We start from the raw sequence: 13,141 nt of genomic DNA, 5'->3' as shown, positions 1-13,141 counted from the left end.
GTGAGGTATAGTACAGTTTAGCGGACAAAAATTCTTTCCATTTGATGAAATTACTCCATGCCGTAAACGTCGCCAACACCTAGTGGCACACTTGCCGGTAAATGCCGATTGTCGATATAGCGACGCGTCGAAGGATTACCGCTAGTGTGCCACTGGCGGTAGGGCTTAGTCTAGTCGAAACAGATATCTAGAGTCGGGGTGTTGAAGTTACCAACGCGTAGCAGCGAGGACTTCGTTTTGATTTGCGTTCCTTTGATTCGTCGCGGAGAATCGCGAACGGACCAACACGAATTATCGCGAGTCATGTGCATGTGGTTATTATTATATATTATTTTTTCCTGACGAATTGCTCTAAAAATGAGCTTCAGGGGTCAAAGAGTAACCTCTGCCTCTACATCATGAAGCGAAAACATCATGAGATGAGTGCGTATAATTGTATGAATTTAGATGGCAACTGTCGCCGATCATTAGAAAGTGAACATGAAAGAACTATGGAAGAAAGTAAATAGACGCGTGTCATTTTGTTATAAAATTACATGGCAAATGCATTTTATCTGTTCCCAAACGGTTATCGTCGAACATACACTTTTAAAGCAGTACTCTGATTAGCCAAATTTAAAACGACTTCAAACGCTATCCCTCTACAAGCGACGATTTTTCCATCGCCTCCGTGGCGAAGTCGGAAGAACAAGCGCCTAGTAATCATAAGGTTGGTGGTTCCGCCCACCCCGGCGTACCTTTTTTCTTTTTCTTTTTTTTTTTACTTTTTAAAGTGTTTTTTAGAATCATCTTAATGTAAACTAATCACGCATATAGACACTTTAATGTATTCTGGGGGAGTAATTTGTCGTTCATCGGCGTTCCGTCGCGTCTCTGCGCTAGTGGGCCGGCCGCAAATAATTTTCAAAACGGAAATGGGGCCCACCGCGGATCGGTCGCTACGGGACCGCCAAATGTTTAGCGAGATGTCACTAGTTTCCCATCGGTGGTCCACGTCTTCCTGTCTTGCCCAGTGGCCATTTCGATAGTGGCAATCGATTAATATCTATACGAAAATGTTTAACATTCTATTAGGGATTGATTAACACCAATATCATCTCTCTATGACTTACGGTTTCCGTGATATTGGTCAAAAGATCATTCCAATTTCGGGAGATTTAAGGAGCCAAATCAGGCAACCGTAAGTCACACAGAGATAATATTGGTGTTGATCAATACCTAAGAGGATGGTGAACATCTTGGTACCAAATAGCAACCGGTGGCCACTGATTAACTGTTCTACTATGACCAACTGGCCACGTTCCCTAGATATTGGCCAAACAAGTTCGAATTTCTAGATATTTAAGCAGCCATATCTCGAGAACTCTAAGTCATAGAGAGATGATATTTTGCTAATTTTTTGCGAGAAATAGAGAAAGTGCAAATAAAAAGATTTACTTTTACATCAGGAACAAGACAGTTATCCTTCCCGCTCCATCTCTCCATTCTTTTTAAGTTCGTTCTGGCAATGCTCTTGGAGCATTCTCAACGGTTTTAATATAGATATTATACGTTTCTGAAAGAAAGAAATACAAGAATGGAATGAACCAAGAATTTTTACATTTTGTATAACCGGTGCTATTGTAGATTGTTATTTATTTCTGTTCGAGGAAACAGAAGTTTAACATATTTAAGCTCCCACAAGGGAAATGCAGGTGGAAAAAACGTTGTGCTAAATGCTGATAAAACTAAGTACGAGGGCCGTTCGGAAGTAACCTCCGATTGATTAAAAAAGAGACATCAAAACAATTAAGTAGAATTTGTTAGATACATCTGAAAACTACTTCTTTGCTCTATTTTTCAACATAGTTTCCATAAGCATAGTTAGTATCCATAAGCAGTCAAGCACTTATCATATCTCTGAAAATCCATTAGCATAAAAATCTCCCGTCTGTGTTGAGCTAGCCTGTGACTGCATCTTCCAGGCTGTATCATTACTTCATACGTATAACACAGTCCTGGATATTTGTGGAAATTCATCAAAAAGCTCCGAGATTGTGAAACGTCGATTTTTCACGAACTTTTCCATCAATTTTCTGAACGAGTTCATCAGTGCAGAGTTGGCGTGGACCCACTGACCCACCACCCTCGTGACCCACGACCCACTGACCCACCCCCCGTGACTCACCACCCACCATGACCCACTCTGACCCATCACCCACCGTGATCCACTCTGACCACCACCACCCGTGACCTACCACCACCATGAACCACTCTCATCCACTGTGATCTTTCTGATCCACAGCCTCCTCTGTACTCACTAAAGAGTTTACACTTGTAATAAAACAAGACTGTGAAATTGTCACTAATCGGAGTTTGAATTTCTAGTCAATCGCTCAAGCACCACTCTGTTGCAATAACGGTGGATCTGACCTTTACGATATAAAATGGTAAAGTGTTTGTCAGTGAGGAAATTGAAACAGTTCGAAGTGGGGAGAAATTAGTTTGTGTGCCTAAAATATTCTTATACTGAGAGAGTATTCTTGCAAGTGATAATTTCTGAACGCATTCCAAAATAAACTTCTCTTCGCAGGAAATAGGAAAAGGTTATGGTTTCTCAGTTCACAGTATTTTTCTTACAAAGACTTGAAAAATCAGTTTTTCATAGTGTATAAAGGTGCTCAGGGTACCCTATGTGAGAGAGGAGGACATCTCCATAAAGTATGCTCATAATTGTAATTTGTGTAATCACTAAAACACTATGTTAAATTTAAGTTACAAATATGCATAATTGCAATTATTATTCAAAGAAGTTTACCTAAAGCAAAGAAGAGACTTACTAAAAATTAGATACAAAGTTGAATAACACAAATAAGCCATTAGTAATACAAGTATACATTTTCCATAACTCGTAATTTTCCACCTTAAAACATATCTGAAATCGGGTTTATTTTCCTGTTGGTAACTTTTTCGTGGTAAATCATCCGCAGCGGAATGAAGTCCATCTTCAGCCAAGAATAACTAGCTCGTCTACTTTGAGCTTATATAGTGGCGGGCCATTAACAATGATGAACAACAAGTTAGACAATGTTTGAGCACTTAGTCTATTTCTAATCCCCGTTCGCACTCTGTCGTGGAAATTGATAATACTTCTACCCGATTTCTGCAACTCCTCATCGACAATCTGCTTGTTAGACTTAAGTCTGATAACGATTTTTCTTGGTCAGTTTTGAAATACTCAGCAAGAAGTATCATCTCTCTATCACCATACAACATCTTTTCCATATCGACCATGTCAGTTGGCAATGTCGACTCATGTACAACAGAATCTTCATCTACCACGCCTTCGATAGGAAATATTGTGAATAAATTATCAATTAAAGCCTGATAAACTGATGATTTCTTATTTGTTTATAAATTTAATTTTTTGTAATTATACATGAAGGTTTGATGCCATTACCAAGTTCCTCCCCCGTCTAAAAAGCGAAAGGGAACGAGGTTCCTGGAAAGTGTTCAGAAGTGAATGGGAATTTCTCTCCTTCCCCTTCAATTAGCATATTGCTGTTTGCCATGTGCCAAATGACGATGAATTTCAATTAAATTATCATAGTATAACTATTTTCTTGTTGAATTATCGATACTTTTCAGTGGAAAAAAGGATGAGATTTGAAACTTCCAAATCAAGGTAAGTAGAGCAACGTAAAAGAAAAAAAAAATGTAAAATTTTCCATATAATTATGCGTACAATCCAAACTTAAAATTTCCGTGTAATTAAGTTTGTTTCCGTGTAAGTAAGAAAGTTTCAACACTTCCAGTGTATTCCTAAAAAATGTAATAAAGAAATAAAGACCACGTTTTTTAAATATTCGACTAGAACTGGAAAATCTACATAAAATTTGGAATCGACCAACGAAAACAGTAAATTCCTAGCACTTGTGGTTTTCGAGATCTCATTGTCGAAAGGATTGGAGACAAACATATAAAAATTTCTTTGGAGACAAACATATAAACCTTGCATTTTAATTTATAGATAATATGGCGCCAACTTTCTTGTGGTTACGACTGTTCAAGACCTAAAATTAAAATCGCCAAATTTAATCAAAACAAAATATTCTTTAAAATTTTGATATATTTACTACTTTTATTACATATCTTCTTTCCAGTTATATCTCCAATTTGTATTTTTGCATGTCAAATATTTATGGAATTGGTCTCAAATACTTCCATTATTTTTAAGAAGTATTTTAGAGTCAATCACCCTGTTCTCTTAACAGTTGTTAATAAATTATGGAACGTCGAAAAACAAATAGGTTCCAGGCGTACCACTCTTAATTTTCCGTCCGATACTTTCAGAATGTTCGCTTCTGCGGACGTGGGCAGGCATTATTTTCTGCATTTTCAATGGATTCAAATATATATCTGATTTAATTAACTTCATCAAACTACTGTCGAATTTCAATCCCGTACAACTCTAGTCCATCTGCACAAGTTTTCCTATTAGTAGGCAGGGTTGAACGCTGCGTATGCAATCATTGGTATGGACAGGAGTCAGCTGGTGCTATTATTAAGCCTGAAAAATCATAATAATAAACAAATTAGTCTACAAGCATTTAGCGGACAAATTTCAAATCCAATTACATTTTCTATTCCTGAAATAAGAGAATAAATATTATATTATTAACAGGGTGAACCATTTATCTTTTAAATACCCTTATAGCTCTGAAACTACCGGTAATTGATATAAAACTTTGAAATTTTGTAGGATGCAAATATTAAAAGGATAAAATTGTTTGACATACTCTGTAATGATTTACAGCATTCCCAGCTTATCTTAAGGATGTATTTTCTCAAATGTCATTACATCAGATTATTACATACTTTTTCTCTTTTAACGTTCCACAATTACGCGCCTAGGCTAAGGGAGACGGAGATGATGTAATGAAAGAAATGCTGTAACGTAGGAACTGACAGGAAACGGGAGAACGCCGAGAAAACCCACGCATACGGTGTTTGTCCACCAAATAGCCTATCTTATGTAATTAGTATCGAAGCGGGAACCTTATACACCAGAAGTGAACGCTCTACCATTGAGCGTACCATCTTGTAACTTCATTTCTATTTATTTGAACTATACCATATCATGAAGGTACTTTAGTTGTGCGTAAAGGCCTCCAAAATTCTGATATTTGTAATCCTGTAGCGTCCATAGTTTGTAACACTGAACAACAAATGTGGTTCAAGCTGCTGTGGCTCAGTGGCAGAGCGCTTACCTTAGATGTATGAAGTTTCTGGTTCAATCCCAGCTTGTGGCAAGTTGTCTGGTTAGTAAGCACATTATGCGCGGGTTTTCTCGGGATTCTCAAGTTCCCTTCAACTTTTCTTATGCTACCATCGCGTTCATTACCTTCACCCCGTCTTCCTTAGCCTCGGTGCATAAACGTGGTATGTTAAACTAAAAAACAAATGTCTTCCACTAGTAGTATACTCGTAAGGGTCCAACGATCAATCAACAGTACCAGCTCCATGTTCTTCGTTGTGTTTCCGATGCAGTCCCTAGCGGATGAAATCTTTCAGTTTTACGTCTACGATTATGCCATATAGGCTAAAGGAAACAAAGACTATGAGAAGAATGGAATGGTGGAATGAAGAAAGTTGAACCCCGAGAAATCCCACGCACATGGTATTTGCCCACCACAAAGTCCATTTAGCGTAATCTGGGATTGAACCAGGGATTCCACGCCAGAGTTGGTGTGGGTCAATGAAAACTTGACCCACGACCCGCTGATTCACCACCCACCGTGACCCACGACCCACTGACCCACCACCCACGGTGACCCGCTCTGACCCACCACCCACGGTGACCCACTCTGACCCACCACTCACCATGAACCACTCTCATCCACTTTGACCTACTCTGACTCACCAAAATCCATCATCATCAACTCTGAACACGATCCACGGCCTCTTCTAAACTGACTAAAGAGTTTACACTTGTAATAAAACAAGTCTGTGAAATTGTCACTAATCGAGTTTGAATTTCTAGTCAATCGCTCAAGCACCACTCTGTTACAATAACAGTGGATCTGACCTTTACGGTATAAAATTGTAAAGTGTTTGTCAGTGAGGAAATTGAAACAGTTCGAGGTGGGGTGAAATTAGTGTATGCCTAAAATATACTTGTATTAAGAGAGTATTCTTTCAAGTGTTAATTTCTGAACGCATTCCACAAGAAACTTCTATTCGCAGGAAAATACCCCTGTACAATATGGAAAAGGTTATGGTTTCTCAGTTCATAGTATTTTTCTCACAAAAGACTTGAAAAATCAGTTGTTCATAGGGTATAAAGGTGCTCGGTTACCCTCTGTGAGATCATCTCCATAAAGTATGCTCTTAATTGTAATTTGTGTAATCACTAAAACACCATGTTAAATTTAAGTTACAAATATGCATAATTGCAATTATTATGAATATTTATTCAAAGTAGTTTACCTAAAGCAAAGAAGAGACTTACTAAAAATTAGGTATAAAGTTGAATAACACAAATAAGCCATTAGTAATACAAGTATACATTTTCTGTAACACGTAATTTTCCACCTTAAAACAAATCTGAAATCGGATTTATTTCCTGTTGGTAACTTTTTGGCGGTAAATCATCCGCAGTGGACTGATGTCCATCCTTCAGCCAAGAAATAACTAGCTCGTCTACTTTGAGCTTGTCTAGCGGTGGGCCATTAACATTGATGAGCAACAAGTTAGACAATGTTTGAGCACTTAATCTATTTCTAATATCAGTCATCTGTAAATTCATAAGGGGAAATCCCCGTTTGCACTCTGTCGTGGAAATTGATAATACTTCTACCCGATTTCTGCAACTTCTCATCGACAATCTACTTGTTAGACTTAAGTCTGATAATGACTTTTCTCGGTCAGTTTTGAAATACTCAGCAAGAAGTATCGTCCCTCTATCACCATACAACATCTTTTCCATATCGACCATGTCAGTTGGTAATGTCGACCCATGTAGAACAGAAACTTCATCTACCACGCCCTTGATAGGGAATCTTGTGAATAAATTATCAGTTAAAGTCTGATAAACTGATGATTTCTTATTTGTTTATAAATTTAATTTTTGTAATTACACATGAAGGTTTGATACCATTACCAAGTTCCCTCCCCCATCTAGAAAGCGAAAGGGAACGAGGTTCCTGGAAAGTGTTCAGAGGTGAATGGGAATTTCCCTCCTTCTTCAACTTCAATTACCACACTGCTGTTTCCCAAGTGCCAAATTACGATGAATTTCAATTAAATTATCATAGTATAATTATTTCCTTGCTGAATTATCAATACTTTTCAGTGGAAAAAAGGATGAAATTTCAAAGTTCCAAATCAAAGTAAGTAGACCAACGTAAAGGGAGAAAAAGTGTAAAATTTTCCATTCAATTATGCGTGCAATCCAAACTTCAAATTTCCGTGTAATTAAGCTTACAGTACAAATTTTATGCCTATTTTTCTCACAACTTTATGGGTTGATTGCCCTGTGCTGTAAGCGCCCCAAATAATAAACATAGGCCTAAGCTTCAGCAATTATTATAGTAGAAAGCAATGGATATATGAAGCCAAACACTGTATTTTTTGTTTCTAATTTTTTTTCTTAAATAACATCGACCGTTTTCGATCATTTTTACAAACCAACTCACTACTAGACTTAGGATCGATATGCACTAAAAAACGACAAAATATGCATGCACATATGCGCTAAAAATCACGAAAATATGCACTGAAAATATGCAAATATGCAATAAAATTATAATATGCACCAAGCAGAAGCTAAAGTTAAATGAGGAATTTTATTACTTTAGAGAAAAAGGTTGTATTACTTGAACTACATATACTTGGTATATAACTATGGTGTATTCATGCTACAATACACAACTGTGTAATTTTCGCTGTTTTCTGGCAAAAACCTGCATTTGTCAGTCAAAACATTATTGTACATTGAAAATATTCCTTCCGTGTCACGGGTTGTTAAGAGACAGTATTTCAAACAAGCAATGCTACTTGCCGATAAATTTGAAATTCGTTCGTCGTTGTTCCCAGGAACACTTTAATTAGACTAGATACGAATTTTATGCCAGGATTATTGACTATGCGTTTCGAGGAAATGCTTGTCCGATTGGTCTTGGTGGCGTCTGTTTCGTTATTGAATCAAACAGTTTAAATGCACTACAAGGTCCTAATCATCGCTCTTCTAATCTCGTTATGATCTTTGAAATTGAACTGAAATTGATAAATGCAAGGTCGGTTTTAATGTTTTTAGCTCCGCAAGCGTCCAAGGCTTCTTGAATGCATTTGGTTTCTTTGAGTTCAAACAGCTCACAGCCAGTATGTGAAAATCAAAATACATCCAGTTAATGTGTATATACATATATATAAATTTACAAATAAAAAAGAATACGCCAAGTATCTGTGAATAAAGAATAAATATACTCAGAGAAGCAAATAAACATTCCTGGTATAAGCACATAATAAAACCTGCCTAGTGAAATTGAACAGGACTCGCAAAAATTTCCGTTAAAGGTTTTTAAGTTAAGGAAGATAGATCTATGAGAAAAATAAAAAATCTATGAGAAAAATAAATAAGATACATACATGTAATGGCCGTAGTGAGAAAATAAAATCTTGTACATAGCCCTACCGTATTCAATTACAGTATTTATTTATGCTACGAATTAATACACATAAAACTTACAGTGAACAACAACAACAAAAAAAAAGAAAGAAAAAACTACATACGGCTTCAAAAGTCAAGACAAAAAAAGTAGATTACATGCTCTTTTCAGCGCTCCTCCCTGTACTTTAGTCTCCCTTTTGATCTATTGTGTATATTATGCTCCTTGTTCCATGTATCTATACTATCTAGAGAACGAGTTATTGGTATTTCGAATTTACTATTTAAATTGCATTTCGTTCAAAAACTCGCACGGTATCTAGGGGCTTACTTGGCGGTGGACTAAAGGTTAAATGTGTAGGGTAACAATTAAACAAAGATCTTTACAGACAACGTACTTCATATACCTAACTTCTCACAGAAATGTCTAAATTTTTTCTAAACTCTGCATTAGAGAAATTGAAAATTTACGTTAAAAAGTATATTTTAACATCGGTTGTTAGCAACACAGGTTCCGTCTAATCAAGATAATATAGCCATTATTTTTTTACCTTTAAACTCATGGGACCGTGAAATATTTCCTTTTTACTGCATTAAAAGCCCTTATTCGAAAACCTCGTTATTGTTTAAAGGAAAATAAATCACTTAAAATTACTTTTTGTAGCCAATTATGTGTAAATGCAATATTGTATCTAATATTTTCTTCTAGCGTAACATTGTCCGTTTCAAACAGCAATAATTTCCAATGTATAATATTGATACTTTAAATGGAATAAAGTGATTTGAGCGAGGCATGGAACATGAATGTGAAGAAGCTAAAGTTATTGATACGTTTCGAGAAACCGAGGTGTATCAAAGCAACACAAGCTTTTATTTCAATAGTCTCCTAAACTCCTTAAAAGAAAACTTGAGAACTTATCTCAGAAAGTAACTGCTGTAACAAGTTTTAGATTTTATAAAGAAAATATTTTAATTAATTGTAGAGCTCATTTTCAAAAGGGTTGTTCATTTCTTCCCGAAATACATTCCTGAACGGTTTCTTTGGAATGAACTCTGCCGAGTATGAAAAAAGCCAAATCTGGGTTGTTTCATAGTTGTATAAAATCCTTACCAGACTTGAAACTGCTATGAGAATATAAGAAGGCCAAAAAAAATTAAGCGCTTCTGAAGTTTGAGTTTTGCTGTTGTGAGAAATAGAAATGTCCTTTTCTTTAAACAAGCTTACTTACTTTGAAAATATTACTTGTTTAGCATACACTTTGTAAAATATATTTTCTTCTTGAATTGTTAATGTCTCTCAACTTCAATCCATTGTTTCAGAAGATAACTTCTAGAAGATTTTTCGGGTCCATTTAGTTGTAGTATGACATGTTTGTCCACATTTTGTCCATCCAAGAAAAAAATATGTACCATTCAAATTAACAAAAGGAGCCATCGTGGCTCAGTGGTAGAGTGTTCACCTCTGGTGCATGGGGTCTCTGGTTTGATCCCAACTCGCTCCAAGTGAGCTTTGTTTCTTCGATCATCTGTAGTACGAGATCTTCAAATTTGAATTTTAACTACAGTAGGTCTGAATTTTGTCCAATTTTTGTCCACCCAAACAGCTCTGTACCATTCAAATAAATGAGAGAGGACCATTTCAAAATTTGCCACCTCAATCATCGGTAGTGCGACGTCTTCAAATCCGAATTTTAACTAGCTCAGCATTTTGTCAATTTTTTATCCATTTTTGTCCACCCAAGAAAACATTTTGTACCATTCAAATAAACTAGGAAGTGCCATTTCAAAATTTGGCCACTTCGATCACCTGTAGTGCGACATCTTCAAATTCAAATTTTAACTGGCTCAGCATTTTGTCCAATTTTGTCCATTTTTGTCCACCCAAGAAAAACTTTTGTACCGTTCAAATAAACGAGGGAGAGCCATTTCAAAATTTTGGCCACTTCGATCACCTGTTGTGCAACATCTTCAAATTCTAATTTTAACTAGCTCAGAATTTTGTCCATCTTTGTCCAACCAGCAAAGGCTTTTATGCTATTCAAGTAAACGAGGGAGGGCTATTTCAAAATTTGGCCAGATCGATCACCTGCAGTGCGACGTCTCTAAATTATTGATGGGCAAAACCAGCTTTTATAAAAACCGAAAACCGGTTTCTATAAAAACCGAATCCCGAAAAACCCACATTTTCAACGAAGCCGGTTTCGGTTTTCTCCAAAACCGGTTCGGTTTTCACCGAAACTGGTTTCGGTGAAAACTTTTCGAAAACACATAAAACTATTTCTGTGGAAATGGATTCGGTTTCCGGAGAACAACGAAACACCATTCTGGTCAGAAATAGAACAAATTTTGAAAAAAAAAACGGAATCGGTTTTGAAGAAAACCGAAACCGGACCAGGTAAAAAACCGGACCGGTTTTGAAGAAAACTGAAACCGGTTTCGGTGAAAAATCGAAACCGTTTTTTTGAAAATTTTCAAAAACCGGTTTCGGTTTTTCTAAAAACCGAAAAACCGGTTTTGTGCCCACCACTACTGTAAATTCGAATTTTAACAAGTTTAAAATTGTGTTCAATTTCTGTGCATTAAAGTACTAGCAACAAAACATTTTGTACCATTAAAATAAATGAGGGAGAATCATTTCAAAAATTAGCCACTCGATTACCTGTAATGTGACATCTTCGAATTCGAATTTTAATTAGCTCAGAATTTTGGATTCGAATTGGAATTTTGTCTAATTTCCATACACATATGTACCATCAAAAGAAATTTTGCCATTCAAATCAACAAAGGAGGGTTATTTCAAAATGTTGGCCACTTCGATCACCTGTAGTGCTACATCTTCATTCGAATTTTAACTTGCTCAGAATTTTGTCCAATTTTTGTACACCGAAGAGAAAAATTTGTACCATTCAAATAAACGAGGGAGGACCATTTCAAAATTTCGGCTACTTCGATCATCTGTACGGCGACATGTTGAAATTTGAATTTTTATTAACTCAGAATTGTGACGAATTTTTGAACATTTTTGTACCATCAAGAATAAATTCTGTGGGGGATGAATCACCCGCCCTTTTCGTATTTTTCTTGCACAGACATTGGAAGATATTCTAAACCGACAACAATGAACAACTTCAAGAACTTGAGTCTATTTATATTAGAAACTTGAAATTCCATTTTTTGAGGAAAGTTGTTGGTTATTAAAAATTATCGATTTGGTCGTTCCTTTAAATATGCATTTATATGCAGGAACGATATAAACATGCACTAACCTCCAAAATATGCAAATATATGCACTATAAAACTCAGCTATTTTACTCCAAAACAGCTGAAACGAATTTCTGTTTAAAGAGCATATCAATATCACATCAGGAATAAAACATGCAAATATGCAAAAATCCGAAGTCTACTCACTACCAATTTTCCATATATAGAAAGTGCCCCCCCCCCCACATAAAGGAGAATTTTAAAAAATGCTAGGGCACACGCTGTTTATTTTCAATAAAGAGTTAATACACTGAATTTCATCTCTGTAAGTTTAACGGCTTGCGAGATACTCATTTTTCTTTCGCAAAAATTCGGATCCTCACTACCTCCTTAGGATATTATGCATTATAATAAAAGCAATATAAGAACCCAATTTGGATTAAGGCCTAACTATATACCAAAAGTAATTTCATTTGACTTTGCAATTTCACCGTGATGATCAGGCACACATAGTTACATTCAATTTTTTTATATAATAATTTATATATTACAGTAATTCAAAAATGTATTTTTTCCAGTAGTTAGCTCTAAAAACTAACAGTTCTCGAAAGCCAAGTAGTTGTTTAAGTCCTATTACTATTATTACTATTAAAAATATCAATATCCAAAAGTGCCTGAAGTTCTTTTTTCACTTGGTTAGATATACTCACCTCAGGTAAGTAGACAGAAACAAGTGGAAAAGAAAGGGAAATGAAGGTGTTGAAAGTAAAACGGAGATAAATTTACCAGTCCTCAGAAGATACTGTCTACAATGCAGTGAGCAGAGAGGGTAGGTAGATCATACTGAGTCGGTGGGTCGCAGTGGGTCATGGTGGGTGGTGGGTCACATGCTGTTGACCCACGACCCACTGACCCACCCAGAAAACTTGACCCACTGACCCACTCCATCTCTGTTCCACGCATCAAAGGTGAACGCTCTACCACTGAGCCACTGCCTCCCAGTTCGTAGCGGGAAATTGGATGTATGATGAGCGGAGGATTGGCAGATCTGTCACAATCACGCTTCTGCTCATGGTGATCATGTCATCAAAATTTTTTTGGCCAAACACACATACAAAACATACATGTTCGTCAACCTTCCCAGTCAGATGTGGCTCCATGCGACTTGTAGATTTAATGATGCTACACAAAGGTACCGTACCAATTGTCAAAGCAGAGAAGAAGTACAAGCACATACAATGAGTCATATTTTAGAGTTAGCACGTGAAGACTTCAGAAACTGCTGCTAACTAC

The 13,141-nt window shown here is 36.4% G+C and overlaps 1 protein-coding gene across 2 annotated transcripts in view; it reads right to left on the bottom strand.

Annotated features, from left to right (window-relative positions):
- Positions 1 to 4,123: 4,123 nt before the first annotated feature.
- The window catches only part of LOC145666953 (equilibrative nucleoside transporter 1-like), a 114,156-nt gene continuing 105,138 nt past the window's right edge, over positions 4,124 to 13,141 (bottom strand). For both annotated transcript variants that reach the window (XM_081734576.1, XM_081734575.1), the window contains one exon: positions 4,124 to 4,549. The gene's annotated coding sequence lies outside the window, so the exon portion shown is untranslated. The remainder of the gene's footprint in view (positions 4,550 to 13,141) is intronic.

This window comes from Thermobia domestica, chromosome 12, assembly GCF_964235325.1.
Source record: "Thermobia domestica chromosome 12, izTheDome1.hap1.1, whole genome shotgun sequence".
NCBI classification, from domain to species: domain Eukaryota; kingdom Metazoa; phylum Arthropoda; class Insecta; order Zygentoma; family Lepismatidae; genus Thermobia; species Thermobia domestica.
Note: the sequence above shows the minus strand (reverse complement) of the source record. Positions and strands in the feature narration are given on the sequence as shown.